This window comes from Colius striatus, chromosome 10 (assembly GCF_028858725.1).
Source record: "Colius striatus isolate bColStr4 chromosome 10, bColStr4.1.hap1, whole genome shotgun sequence".
Classification (NCBI taxonomy): Eukaryota; Metazoa; Chordata; class Aves; order Coliiformes; family Coliidae; genus Colius; species Colius striatus.
The window spans coordinates 10,957,762-10,970,256 of NC_084768.1; the positions used below are offsets into that span (position 1 = coordinate 10,957,762).

At 38.2% G+C, this 12,495-nt stretch overlaps 1 protein-coding gene across 7 annotated transcripts in view; it reads right to left on the reverse strand.

Annotated features, from left to right (window-relative positions):
• DENND1B (DENN domain containing 1B) overlaps positions 1-12,495 on the reverse strand; it is a 153,856-nt gene that overhangs the window by 98,965 nt on the left and 42,396 nt on the right. The gene's annotated exons all lie outside the window — the stretch shown is intronic.

Consider the following 12,495-nt stretch of genomic DNA (forward strand, 5'->3'; position numbering starts at 1 on the left):
AACCCTTTGGGTTTCACAAGCCAGACTTGCTGTTATTAAAGGGAAGGCAGCGACGTAGAGGGGGGAGGGGGCCAGGGTGTGTGGAATCCACCGTATCTACATTTGTACCCTAATATGAAAGGATAATGTCCCTCTTCTTGCAGAATTTTATTTAAGAAGCTGTTTAGTGGCAAATAAAACGTGTTAATTAAAATATAAAAATGCTCTTAAACCAGTCAATATTTTTTGCTTTAAAAAAAATAATTACCAGATCAATTAACAACAAATATTTAAAACCATGACTTTACAAGATCCTAGGAAACCAGGTTTTATTTCTTTGCTCCCAACTGGGAAAACAAACTCTCAGTGAAATGCTTCCACTAAGAAGAGACAACCGATATCAACAGAGTTGGTCAAACCTCCCAAATTCTCTTTTTGTAGCGAAGCAACAGAAAGGTACTGCTGTACACAAGGTGTGTGTGTGTGTGTTCAGAAAAATGCATATTGATACCAAATTTCCAGAGCTGCACATAGGGGTTTAAGAACTCTGTCTAAGATATTAGCACTCTCCAGTCTGAACTCTCTGTTTACTGCATGTTGAACAGTCAACTCCCATTAGGGGAACCTATGTATCTAAATTCCTACACACCACAATGGTTATTTACTTCAAACATTTGCCTGGCTCAGTGAAGAATGTAAAACATGAAGAATCCATGCAAGTTAATCAGCCAGGGATGAAAAGTTCAGGAAAAAAATGCCTTTGAGTACAACATGCAAGGTATCTGATGCGCCCCAGTGAATCATCATCCAGCACAGAACAAGAAAGTCAACTTTTCTGCAATTTTTAAGTGATACAAGAGAGTTCCAGAGATCTTTGGAACTTTTAATTTGTCAGCACAGATAATGAAAGGGTATGAAAGCCACATGCTGTCTTTTGGGAAAGTTTATAAACTTCATTATGAACAACAGCAGTCCATAGCACATTCTCTAGAACAAACTGCTCAAGCACCATCCTGACCACTGTTAAGTGGCCACTGCAGAAGGCTGAGAAGCAAAATACCAACAGGGCAGGCAAACATTTGAATTTCTGTAAGCAGGAAACAAGTATACAGGATGTGGGTAGTAATAATAATAAACTCTAACAAAAGAAAGCAAGCAGAAGAGGCTAATCACAACTTTTAACTCCGAAATTTGCTGAACATTGCCAAATAGTCCCTCACTTCAGGCTCATAAAGTTTGTTTTTCCTGTTCCAAATAGGATTTCATAGTTTACTTAAATTCTCCTTCCAAATCTGCACCTATTCTCACACTATAGGAAGTCATTTTCTCCTCACCACCGAGGATTTTAATTGCTGGCTGGCAAGCTTAGCACTGCCTCAGAATTGGGTATGGAAATGTATTCATTTATGTTCCCCATTGTATTCTCTCAGAATAAATTATCACTCAAGAAAAAGAAAAACAAAAAAACCCAAACAAACAACAAAAAAAGAAAGGTATTAGCTCAATATTTTGACTAAACAACCTGAAAATTATGGGTCTGTTTTGCAGCCTTTCCAGGCTGAGTTGCGGGACAGCTTTTCCCTAGCTCTGCCCCCGCCCTCCCCCAGCCCAGTACACGTGCACACAACTTCTGCAGAGCAGCCTTCGCTCGCTTCCCAACTGGCAGGAGCCTCCCTCAGGGGACAAGTCTTTAAACCTCCGCTCTCTTTAAAATTCAGCCAGCCAGCAGGTCTATAGACTGGTGTATAAACAGTATAGACAAAAAAAAATCCTCTCTCAGCTTATGTCAGTGACAAAGCAGCTCAGCAGTTGACTGTTGCTCCCCTGACAGTGTAAGCCGGGTTTACACAGATCAATAGATGGAAGTCCTACCTAGCTTCCTGGGCTCACTCTTCTCCTTTAATTACAGGTGCTATTCAGATTTTTAAAATGGAAGAAAACAAGATGCCCCCAAGATGTTCCCAGACAAATTTAAAATGCAAATGATATGATGTACATATTCACATACACAGTCCCTTTCCATGTACAAATACACTTGATACTTCCTGTAACCTCTCTGTTGAGCAAATCAGGAGCTCAGACTCCTAATGGGTCGTCATTTTCAAGGATCTGTAACTCAGTCCAGACTACTTCTTAAAATCACAGAATCATAGAATGGTAGAGTTGGAAGGGACCTTTAGAGATCATCAAGTCCAACCCCCCTGCCAAAGCAGAAAAGTCTTGAGTCAACACACACACTCTCAGAAAAAGAACAATGTATTATCTTTTCTTTTCCTAGCTTCATAAAATTATGTGTTTATTTATAAAAAGAAAAGCTTGTACAAGTCTTCAGAAAGCAAAAATATCTTTGATATATATGTCTCATTTCCTCCTCTGGTTTTCACAAGTATTAGTGCTTTCAGATACGGTCATTGTGTCATAAAGGAAAGAAATAGTATAAAAGCATAAAATTATAACAATGTCGTAAAAAATTAAAGTAAAATATTATCCATTTTCTTTCAGATAGCAAATACATATCTACATCTTGAGCTTAACTCCTAAGTTAAAAGAATAACTCTCATTCTTTATGCAAGCTCCAAGAAGAAAATCATACAATTATTATCATGTGAACTACAACACACTGCTTCCCTCACAAAAACCTTAAACAAAAATGGAAACAGTATTTGAGAAAATGTTTTCTTTTCACCCACAGCACAGCAGCAGAAACTTGCACTCTCACAGGCTCATGCTCCAGTGATTTTATTAATTCCCTTTCATCAATTACACTACACAACTCCAGACCAGACTGGTCATGCTCTCTGGCTCTAGATTGAGATGATATTACAGAAGACTAAAAAGAAATAATTCCTTAGCATTCCCTGCTTGTTTTGATACCTGTATAGCTAATTCCATGCATCATCACTTTTATAAAGCAACATAAAAGATGGTACAAGATGCTTCTGAACTCATACACACCAGCTTCTGGAGAAAAGCTCCTGGTAACTCACATCTGGCCCTTCAGCAACATTACTGGTTAGTCATTTTGGTTAGATTCAAGATACACACTACATTCTTTACTATCCAGAAAAGAAGGGATTCCTTTAGTGTCTTTTTTAATCATACCACTATCAATCGATACAAGCTTCAGGGCTGTTCACTATATACTGTAGAGCACAGTGATTTGAGAGGGTACTTGCTTCTTTTCCCACTGGAACAAGACACAACATGATCTCACTACAGCTGGAAGAAGGCTTCCATGGGAAAATATATATAACAGAATCAGCTTATGAATGCATCTGAAAAGAAGTTTGAGGGGCATTTTTCACTTTAACTTACAGATTTCCACCATCTCTTTTTCTATGTGCATGAGGCCTGATGATTTGACAAATGGACAGAAATTAGGTTCCTTACTTAACACTACACTACTGAAATACTGAAGATTAACCTAATTAATTTTTGAGGTTAGAAGGATTCACTGCAGCTTTTTTTTTTCCTAACTGCACATATTTCACTCCAGTTGATTTTTTCCAACTGCATCCCTGTGAAAGGATTCAAAATTTTCCTGGATCAGAATACTCTGAGGTATTGTTTCCCAAATGTTGAAACACTGCATGAGCGGCAGTTTTGACATTGTTTTTCAAAAGACAGTCCTGTTACCTTCCAACTGTTTCTGATTTTATCTGCAGCATAAGACTTCCTCAAGCAAGCAGGTGGGTTCTCCCCTACATCCATTCTACGTATGGAAAGAGCATCTCTGGAGAAGAATGCTAACAGCCTTACAACTGAGACATCGTCACACCCTGTCTGCTCCAGAGACATGTCAGCATACCCATGGAAGGAATGGCCTAAATTAAATAGATAGTAACTGAGATAATTAGAATTATTCAATCCGGATCAGGTTATCCAAATCATTCATATAAACTCAGATAGCTAACTAATTGTCTTTTTATCTGTCCATCCATATACCTCCATCTTCTTACTCTGCAGGCAGAAATCAGCCAAAGAAATGTCAATTACAGGAGGACAAATAAATGCTCATCCGTGTAGTTACAAAATGCTTCTGCAATTTCTCCCCTATTATCCTTACTTCTTCAGTTGTTATCTTTCTCAGTAACAATATTTTCTAGCTGTCTTCTTTGTGATTTCTCTTATTTTTGAGTTCTTTTCCCTTGCTTCTTTTCGCTGAAAGTGGAAATTCTTTTCTGTCAGTCTTTAATACAGTAGATACGACAAAGACAAAAGTCTCCTTTTTTTTTACCTTGTTGATAAAAGCTGTTTGCTATTCTATTTTTGTATTTCATCTAATTGTCCTTCAAAGCTCTTTATTTTCCTCCTGCTAGAAGTTCCTCTGCCTACTACCAACCCCTCTTTAAATGTCTTCTTTTGAAACATCTGATTGCATGTCTTTCTATTTCAGTTCTTCTTACCAGTTTCCCTTACTCAAATCTCAACCTCCAACTCCAGTGTCCTCTCTTCTTCACTCTTCTCACCCAACTCGCTCTCTGATCTTTCCCTGAAGGGGATTCTATTTCACCATTCCTTACCATAGTTTTAAGTCATCCTATGCCAGTCCGAACATGCAAATAAGAGATCTACTTACGATTTAAGACTCGCGACAGCTATTTCTGACTCAAACCAGTGACTTCAGTGGGAATATTTAAATGCTTCAAGTTAAGCACAGATTTAGGTTCATTCTTAAGTCAAAGCTGGGCTGCTTAGCATCTTGCAGCATTGAGCCCTTCATCATTATGGCTCAATGAAGGTGAAATTCTAATGCTGCCACATAAAACAGCCAATGAAAGGCAAGCTCTGTCCTCACCACTGACTTTTCCTTTTCCTTCTTCTGAAGCCGCACACACTCACAGCAGGGACCCAGCAGCAATAGTTGTATTTCAAAGACTTAGCTCTTACCTCTGCTAAAAATCTCATCAGAAAACTGTAGCTATCATAAAGGCAGGCCCAAATGGTTTGAATAATAAAAAAATTAATTTTAGATTACATTCAGGGAAATCCAAGGGTATGGAAATCATTACCAGGCCTCCAGAGCTATTTTTAACCCCTTTCTGCCTCTCTCAAAAGTGCACCATCCAGGGATTATCTAGTACTTTGTAAGGTAAAAAGTAAGTTTATCAGCTGCTTTTTGGACACTTAAAGCAAAGAATAACACAGAAATTAAATGCTAGTCATTCAGAGAGGAAATGTAAAGCTGTTTTAGGAAATAAATACATTTCCAAAGATTTATCTTACCATTACAGAACTTCACTCCTGCAAGAATGAACCACTAGGTTACACTACTTTTTTTTTTAACCTTTTTTAAAGCTTTTTTTAGAAGTCAGAGATCTCCAGTTTTAAATATTTTATCTATCATTTCCATACTTGTTAAATAAAGTCCCGAAAATTCTAAATCATATGTATTTAACATATAACTTCAAGGAGTTCAAAGCTACTTGTGAAGAAACCAGAAAGTAAAAGTCTACAACTATGTGACTCTAACACACAATCTGCTACACAAGCAAAACTTTTGTCCCATCTTGATGAATCACTTGAAACAAAATCATTTTTCAGACTTAGCTATGAGTCTCACTTTGTACACTGCAAAGAAACACAATCAGCAATTACATTTCTGTGTTTTCACCTTTGGATGTTTCAAATTTTCCTCTAGGTCTAAAGGCAAATTATAAACCACAGAATCTTAAGGGCTGGAAGGGACCTCAAAAGATCACCAAGTGCAACCCCCCCTGCCAGAGCAGGACCACCTAGAGTAGGTCATACAGTAACTCATCCAGGTGGGTTTTGAATGTCCCCAGAGAAGAAGACTCCACAACCCATCTGTGCAGCCTGTTCCAGTGCTCTGAGTAAGTTGTGGATAGTGTTGTATTTTCTGACATCTAGATCTTTCCAGATACAGCTGACAAATAAGAGTTCCTATATCCTTCACAAACGTATAAAGGGGAAGGCTATTCTGGACCATTCCAGACAAGTTGTCCCTAATGGATTCAAGGAAGATTAAATGTCCATTAAGTTGAGCTATGTGTACATTCCTACAATGGTGAATTGTTTTGACCCATAGAACACAAATTCTACTCCACTGCAGAGAACAACGGTTAATCCTTATTTACTTGGCTCACATGTAAACTACAACTGGAGAGGTCCTACAGCCTATGATTGACTGGTTGCTCATAATGTTTTATTAATAACCAAGTCTTTTAGACAGACTCACCTTCATGTTTTCATCTTTCTAAAACTTATTCAGAGAAATGTTTGTTGTCTAAAATGAACAAGGAGTTGAATACCTGCAAATAAGGAGATTGCTTACAGCATTCCAATCTGAGTTAATTTCTCTCATTCCTGTTCCCTGTCTCTTCTACACTTGCCAGGTTTCAGTTACATGTTTCAGGGGAGGATGGAAAGAAGAAGAGGTTGGTTCACCAACTTGCTCCTGACAGACAGAATTAATCTAGCTGCTCTGTGCTCTACAGAGCAGTAAGGGCACAGCTAAATCATGAAGAAAGATGAGGTAGCAGGACAGAAATATTCTAGACAACAAAATAACATGAAGATCTTGAAATCTTAGAAAATCCAAATCACATAAAGAAGTAGCTATTAGCTATACCTGCTACTGAACTTAAAGGTAGCTGTTGCAAGGTCACTTGTTACTAACAGTACTTTAAGTATGCACAATAATAAGTGAAAGAAAATTACGGACTGGAACAGTGACATGCCCAAGGTGTGGTACACTTAGACTGGAGGTATGGTACAGGAAGCTCTTGTCCTGTACAGCAGACTAAAGCTGGCATCACAGGTAGTACATCTGAGACTTTACTGCTCTTAGAGTATCTTTCAAAGACATCTTACAAAGAGAAAAAAACAGATATATTAATTAACGCTAAACACTTTAAGGGCATTCTTAATCTCACTATCTTGCAAAACTGAAGAAAAAAGCTTCCCAAAGAACCTCAGATTAAGTTTAAATATTCATTTTTTTACTAAGTTACGAAACATCAGAGTCTCTCTCTGATTGTTCCTGAATCTCATCACATACCAGTGAAAAATATTACATCTTTCAGCCACAATTGTGTTCAGCATAGTATATAGGGACTCAAAGTTCACTTTAAAATAACAAGCTCAGCTACAAATAGCAGAATAGGTAAAACAATACGAAGTTCAGCGCAGGTTAATTTACCTGCTTAAAAAAAACCCCAAACCTCAGCTTTCCTGGAACTCATAATAAAAACATAAAAACTGAAAATTCTCTTCTTCTCAAAGAAATCTCCCATTAGAATAACTGTAGCTTGAAAGGTTACCATCTACCACTATTACTGGCAAGGCAAACAAAAACAAGATAAATGATACTTTGCAGTACAGCTCTAGCAAGCATATAATATTTGCATCCCATGCACCAATAAATAGCTTCCCCGCTACTTCCCTGACTCATGTCACAGAGACTGTTATTCCCTAGGCAGCACCAGAGAGCTGGGAAAAACAGGAAACATGCTCTTCCATCTCCACTCTTCAGATTACTATGTGGGCGATGTTTAATTTTTAAGATGGCAGAGTATTTATCATCTTTAAGAAAGTTCATTCCATTTTGGACAAAAAAAAAAGACACCAGAGTATGACACATGCTTTCCTATCATCCTGCAGTAGGGGAAAAGTGGTTTTTTTTATTAATATACGCTTTCAGTGGCAATCTCTAACACTATCTAGTAGCTCAACAGAGAAATTGTCTTAAACTAGTGGTAAGGTAGACATCCCTTTCAAAATAGCTAAGTCTTTGAAGGCCACATTTAACTGCAGATGACACCCTGCACAGCTAAGAGGGCAGTAATTTTCATTTCACTCAAGACATCTTAAGATTTCCCACTGCTTACAACCCCGGTTAAGGTGCATCTTTGGCAGCAACACTGGGAACTCCCCACACAACCTGTTCAGATGCTGTTTCTCCAGTGGTGAAAACATAATCACCATCCAATAGAGCACATACTAAAATTAGTTCTTATTTATTTGTTCTGCCTGTTTTTACATTCCACTTTGGAATATTCTGATTGCTCAGAATGAACCTATTTGCAACGTACCCAACTCTACCTATTCAATATACTTGAAGTCTCAGAAAAGTCTGTAAAACAGTATCAAGGAGTATCACCAGTAAAGTGTAACTGACACTCGGGTCTAAAGACTCCTATTTGCAAGATTTTCCTCTCAATCATCATGGAAAATAATTTTTAAAGGAAAATGAACTATAATAGTGTACTACAAATAATAAGTAGCTGCATTTCTATTAAAATAAAAGTACTGAAAAATTCATAACATTTCAAGTGTGATAAACTCTCCTTTTGATTATAGTTGGTACATTTCAGATTTATTTCCTTTATCTTTCTCTTTCCTCCTTAAGTTCTAGCATTTCACTGGAGACTTCAACCTACTTATAGAACTAATTATAAAAGAAACAAACAAAAACAAGCAGCTGCAATTTTGACAGAAGTAGTCAAGACAGAAGACTCATAACATGCAGCAACCAGGAAATCAGAATGAAAGGTCAGAGGCAAGACCAGAAGGGAGAATTCAGCTAAATGGATTTACTTTATCAATTACACAATTGTTTCTGTCCACATACAGCACCACAGTGTCTTCCCAATCCAGGTTGATCACAGGTTGCCAGACTTTTGGATATGCAATCAGCAGACAAAAAGTACTGAAGTACTTTCCAGTGTCTTCTTCAGTTGATCCGTACAGAAAACCGAATTTTTCCATAAAACATGTTTTTTGTAGGGTAACAGGCTACAAATAAACAAACAATCACACCTTATTTTTAAGTACCACTTCACACTTTGACTCCCTCAGTTTGCTAACCATAATGCTTTCACACAGGCAAATTTCAGAAGCAGAAGCAAGCAAGCAAGCAAATGTTATGACTACAACAGTCCAACTGGGAAGAGCAGCCTAAGCATGCATTTAATTGAGAAAAAGAAGTAAAGTATAAATAAGTACTGCACTAGTTACCTAAGAGTCAAGACCTAAAGCAGAGAGTGTCTGTAAATAGTACAATGTCACTCCTTGCCTAGAAAGCTTCTACTGAACAATTGGGCTGCCGGGTAAATACCAGTACTGATGTACACAGAAAGGTCAGCACCAGATCTGCAGATTGTTCATACGCAAGAATAGGCCTGCTCAGGCTGGGGAGTGAAACTGTGTCATACAATGCCAGTGATGCTCTTCCAAAATCAGAACTTTTCACTGATTTTTTCACTAAATGACCATACAGCATATGCCATGATGAAATCCTCATTTTGCTGGAAACTCTGAACTTCAAAAGTAGTGAACAAATGAAGGATCAATAAGCTAATGAACAACTTGGATGCCACACCAAGAGAAAACATCTGCAGATAAATAAGCTGAGACAGTCCAAAAGCTACACCTTCCACTGGGCTTGTCCACTTCTAGCTGTGCAGTCCCATGGGGAACGTGCCAGCTTGCACAGCTGTGTCAGAAGGGAAGTCAGGAAATCACATTACATTGTAAAGGGTAGTGAAACCCACTACATGTGTGGGCTGAGTTTCTTGAGCTAGAAAAACCTATAGAAAAGGAACTGAGAAAGGAAATAAGATTCTAAGGAACCTGCTAGGTTTATTGTTTTGTAATTACAAATATTCGTGACATTTCTCTAAAGGAAACAGTTATTTTGTGGTTTACAGGCAGCACAGGTTAAATTCTAAGCCTTCCCATAACACAGCCTAACCTCAATCACTTGTAGTAACAGTACTACAGCACTTTTCAGTACTAAATTCAGATATTATCAATAGTGTTGAAAAATGGAATAAAAGGAAACAACTCCAAGACCAAAGAAGGACAAGAAAGTGGCAAAAAATGATGATTTTCAAGTGCTAACACATTCCTTGTGTTACCAGATGCAGACAGATGACTATCACAAAGAATCAAACACAAAGGACATAAAACTAGACGTCATTTTTTCCCCCAGGAGATAGTCAATGTAGAGTCATTTTGCCTATGGCTGAGGCTATCCAGACTTCTGGCTCCTTGTTATGGCACCTTTGCTGGAGATTACTTCGCAACAATTTCAGGTTGGTGTTTCTGCATGTGACCATCATCAGCCACTTCAGCACAAGGCCAATAGGCTTAGCTTAGACCTCTGATACAGCCAATAAGCCAATCTGAACAGCTAAGAGGACAAAGAGGCAGCTTCCACCAGGAAACCAGACAGCACAAGCAGCCACAGTCAGGAAGATTTTCAGTTATCTTACCTTGATCCAGAAGAATGAAACTGCCTATATTCAGGGAAGACACTCACAAATCTAGCCCAAGTATTCACTGCACTTACTGAAAAGTAATAAAAATCATGTTCCTACAACAGGATTTCTCTATAAATTGGAAGAGGTCCTTCCTCTTCCTGACTTTAGTCAGGAATTCAGTAACTGATGCACTGGTCTTCATTGGCCCAGTATGTTTTCTCTAATAGTGGTCACTGGTGCCTAGTGATATACACACACTGTAACCTCAGAGACAGGTTATTTCTCAGATGGGGATCTCTTGTTTTTTTACTGATTGTACTTTTATTATTGATTGCAGACTGACTCACACAAAAAACAGAAACTCTACACATTTTCTTAGGGAAGAAGTAAGTAGAGTCTACCAGCCAAGCAGTTCACAATACCTTGAAATGAAGTAATGAGTACCAGAAATAATTATATCCTGATTAATGTATATCTGATAGACTAACATGTATCTCCTTGATAATCTGGCTGGAACTGCTTAGCCTTGGCTTATTCTTGTCTGAGGTCCCAAACTAAGTAGCCTGGACCCCTTCAGCTAGAGTCCACTAACCACCCTTGCCCTGCTTTTGCTGCTGGCCAAGTCCTCTGCTGCTTCAGTTTTTTACCTCAGTCCCATCAAGTCTCGTTCTTTGGCACCAGACTGCTCTGGTTCCTTGACTTCATATTTGGATTACAACATTTTATCTCAGACCATTTCCTAACATAAGTAATATGTAAAAGAAATTTATTTTATTTAAGAAAACAGAAATTATTTGAAATGACACTTGGAATACTTCTAGCAGTAACAGCAAAACAGTGTGCCTCAAATGGTCTCCTAGTTGTCCAGAAAACTATCATCAGGAAAGGCACAGCAAGAGCCAAGTACCAAACAGAGAGTTCAGGAATATCATATCCAGTACCAAACATAAAAACAGGCTCAGCTAGTTATTCTAGCCAGATATTCCTCCAAGATCAGCGGTAAGCTTGAGACACAAGAGCAATGCTGAATGTAAAATGGAGGCAACATACCAAAGATTCAAATGGATGGAGGGTACTGAGCAAGCAGATAAGGAAGTATAAGGTGGCACAGAATAAGGAATTAGATGGCATTAGACTGGAATATTCTGAGGGCAGTCGAGGTCAATCAACAACAACATCACACATGACAATTTGGCAGTCTTTCTGGAAGACAGTCCAAATTATTGTCATCACTGCTTCAGCCATCAGCTAGTTTTTTCTTCGTTGCTTTGGCACATCACTGATGGCTGCAGGAACAAGCCAAATCACTAGCAGTTATTTTTGATAGGCTGATACAGAATATTTGAAGGACAGTCAAATATTAATACTGTACTTATTTGAGCAAACAGAGAAAAGAGCGTTTCTACAAAATGTAGTCCCCTAATATCACAGCTGTATGATTAAAAAAAATGGCTAACATATGCATACAGTCTATTAAAATGCACATAATTTATTTGACTCAAAATGAAAACATATCTAACGAGTAATTCCATTCATCTGGCCCTTTTTCACCCAGCCTTAAGATATACAAATGCATGCCTTTTCACCAGAACACAGCAGCTGGGAATGAAAAGGAAAGCATTCAAATGATCATTTTCACATCATATTCCATCGTCTTTTCACCAGCTTCTCCTCAGTCTTTCTTTGAGTCCCATTCTGTTACAAGAGAGCTGCTTTTTAGATCAATTCATATTTCCATAATCCACACTGCTGTTTCTCCCTCTCCTCCCCAGGGTGGACTAACCCCTGCATCCAGAACTATGGCTTACAACTGTCATTAAGACCTGTAACAATAACAAGATAACAAAAGAGCTGGTAGAGATGAGGCTAGCCAGTACCATATGCTGATCAAGTTCAGCATTTTTAACTTAAAAGCTCTATAAAACAAAACTGCCACAATCCTGACAACAAGCATAACTTGATGTTGCCACCTGTCCTCAAAATTCCAAGAAAGTTCCAAGCTTTCAGTCTTGGGCTTTTATGATTTTAAAAATAAAAGTCTCAAAATGAAGATTTCTTCTGTCTCTGTTGGGAGGAATCTCAAGAAAAAAAATAAATACATTGAGAATGCATCTTGGAACATTTCCATCTCAAATGATGTAAGGCTCTCACTGACCCTGGGACTTCCCAGCACATCTAGGTGGGCACTTCTTTCACAGAACATTTATCAGAACCAGACGGATCTTGTCTGTTCACACAATGCAGTTACCAACTAGAGAAACACCTCTGAATATTTTTCTGACAATAGTTG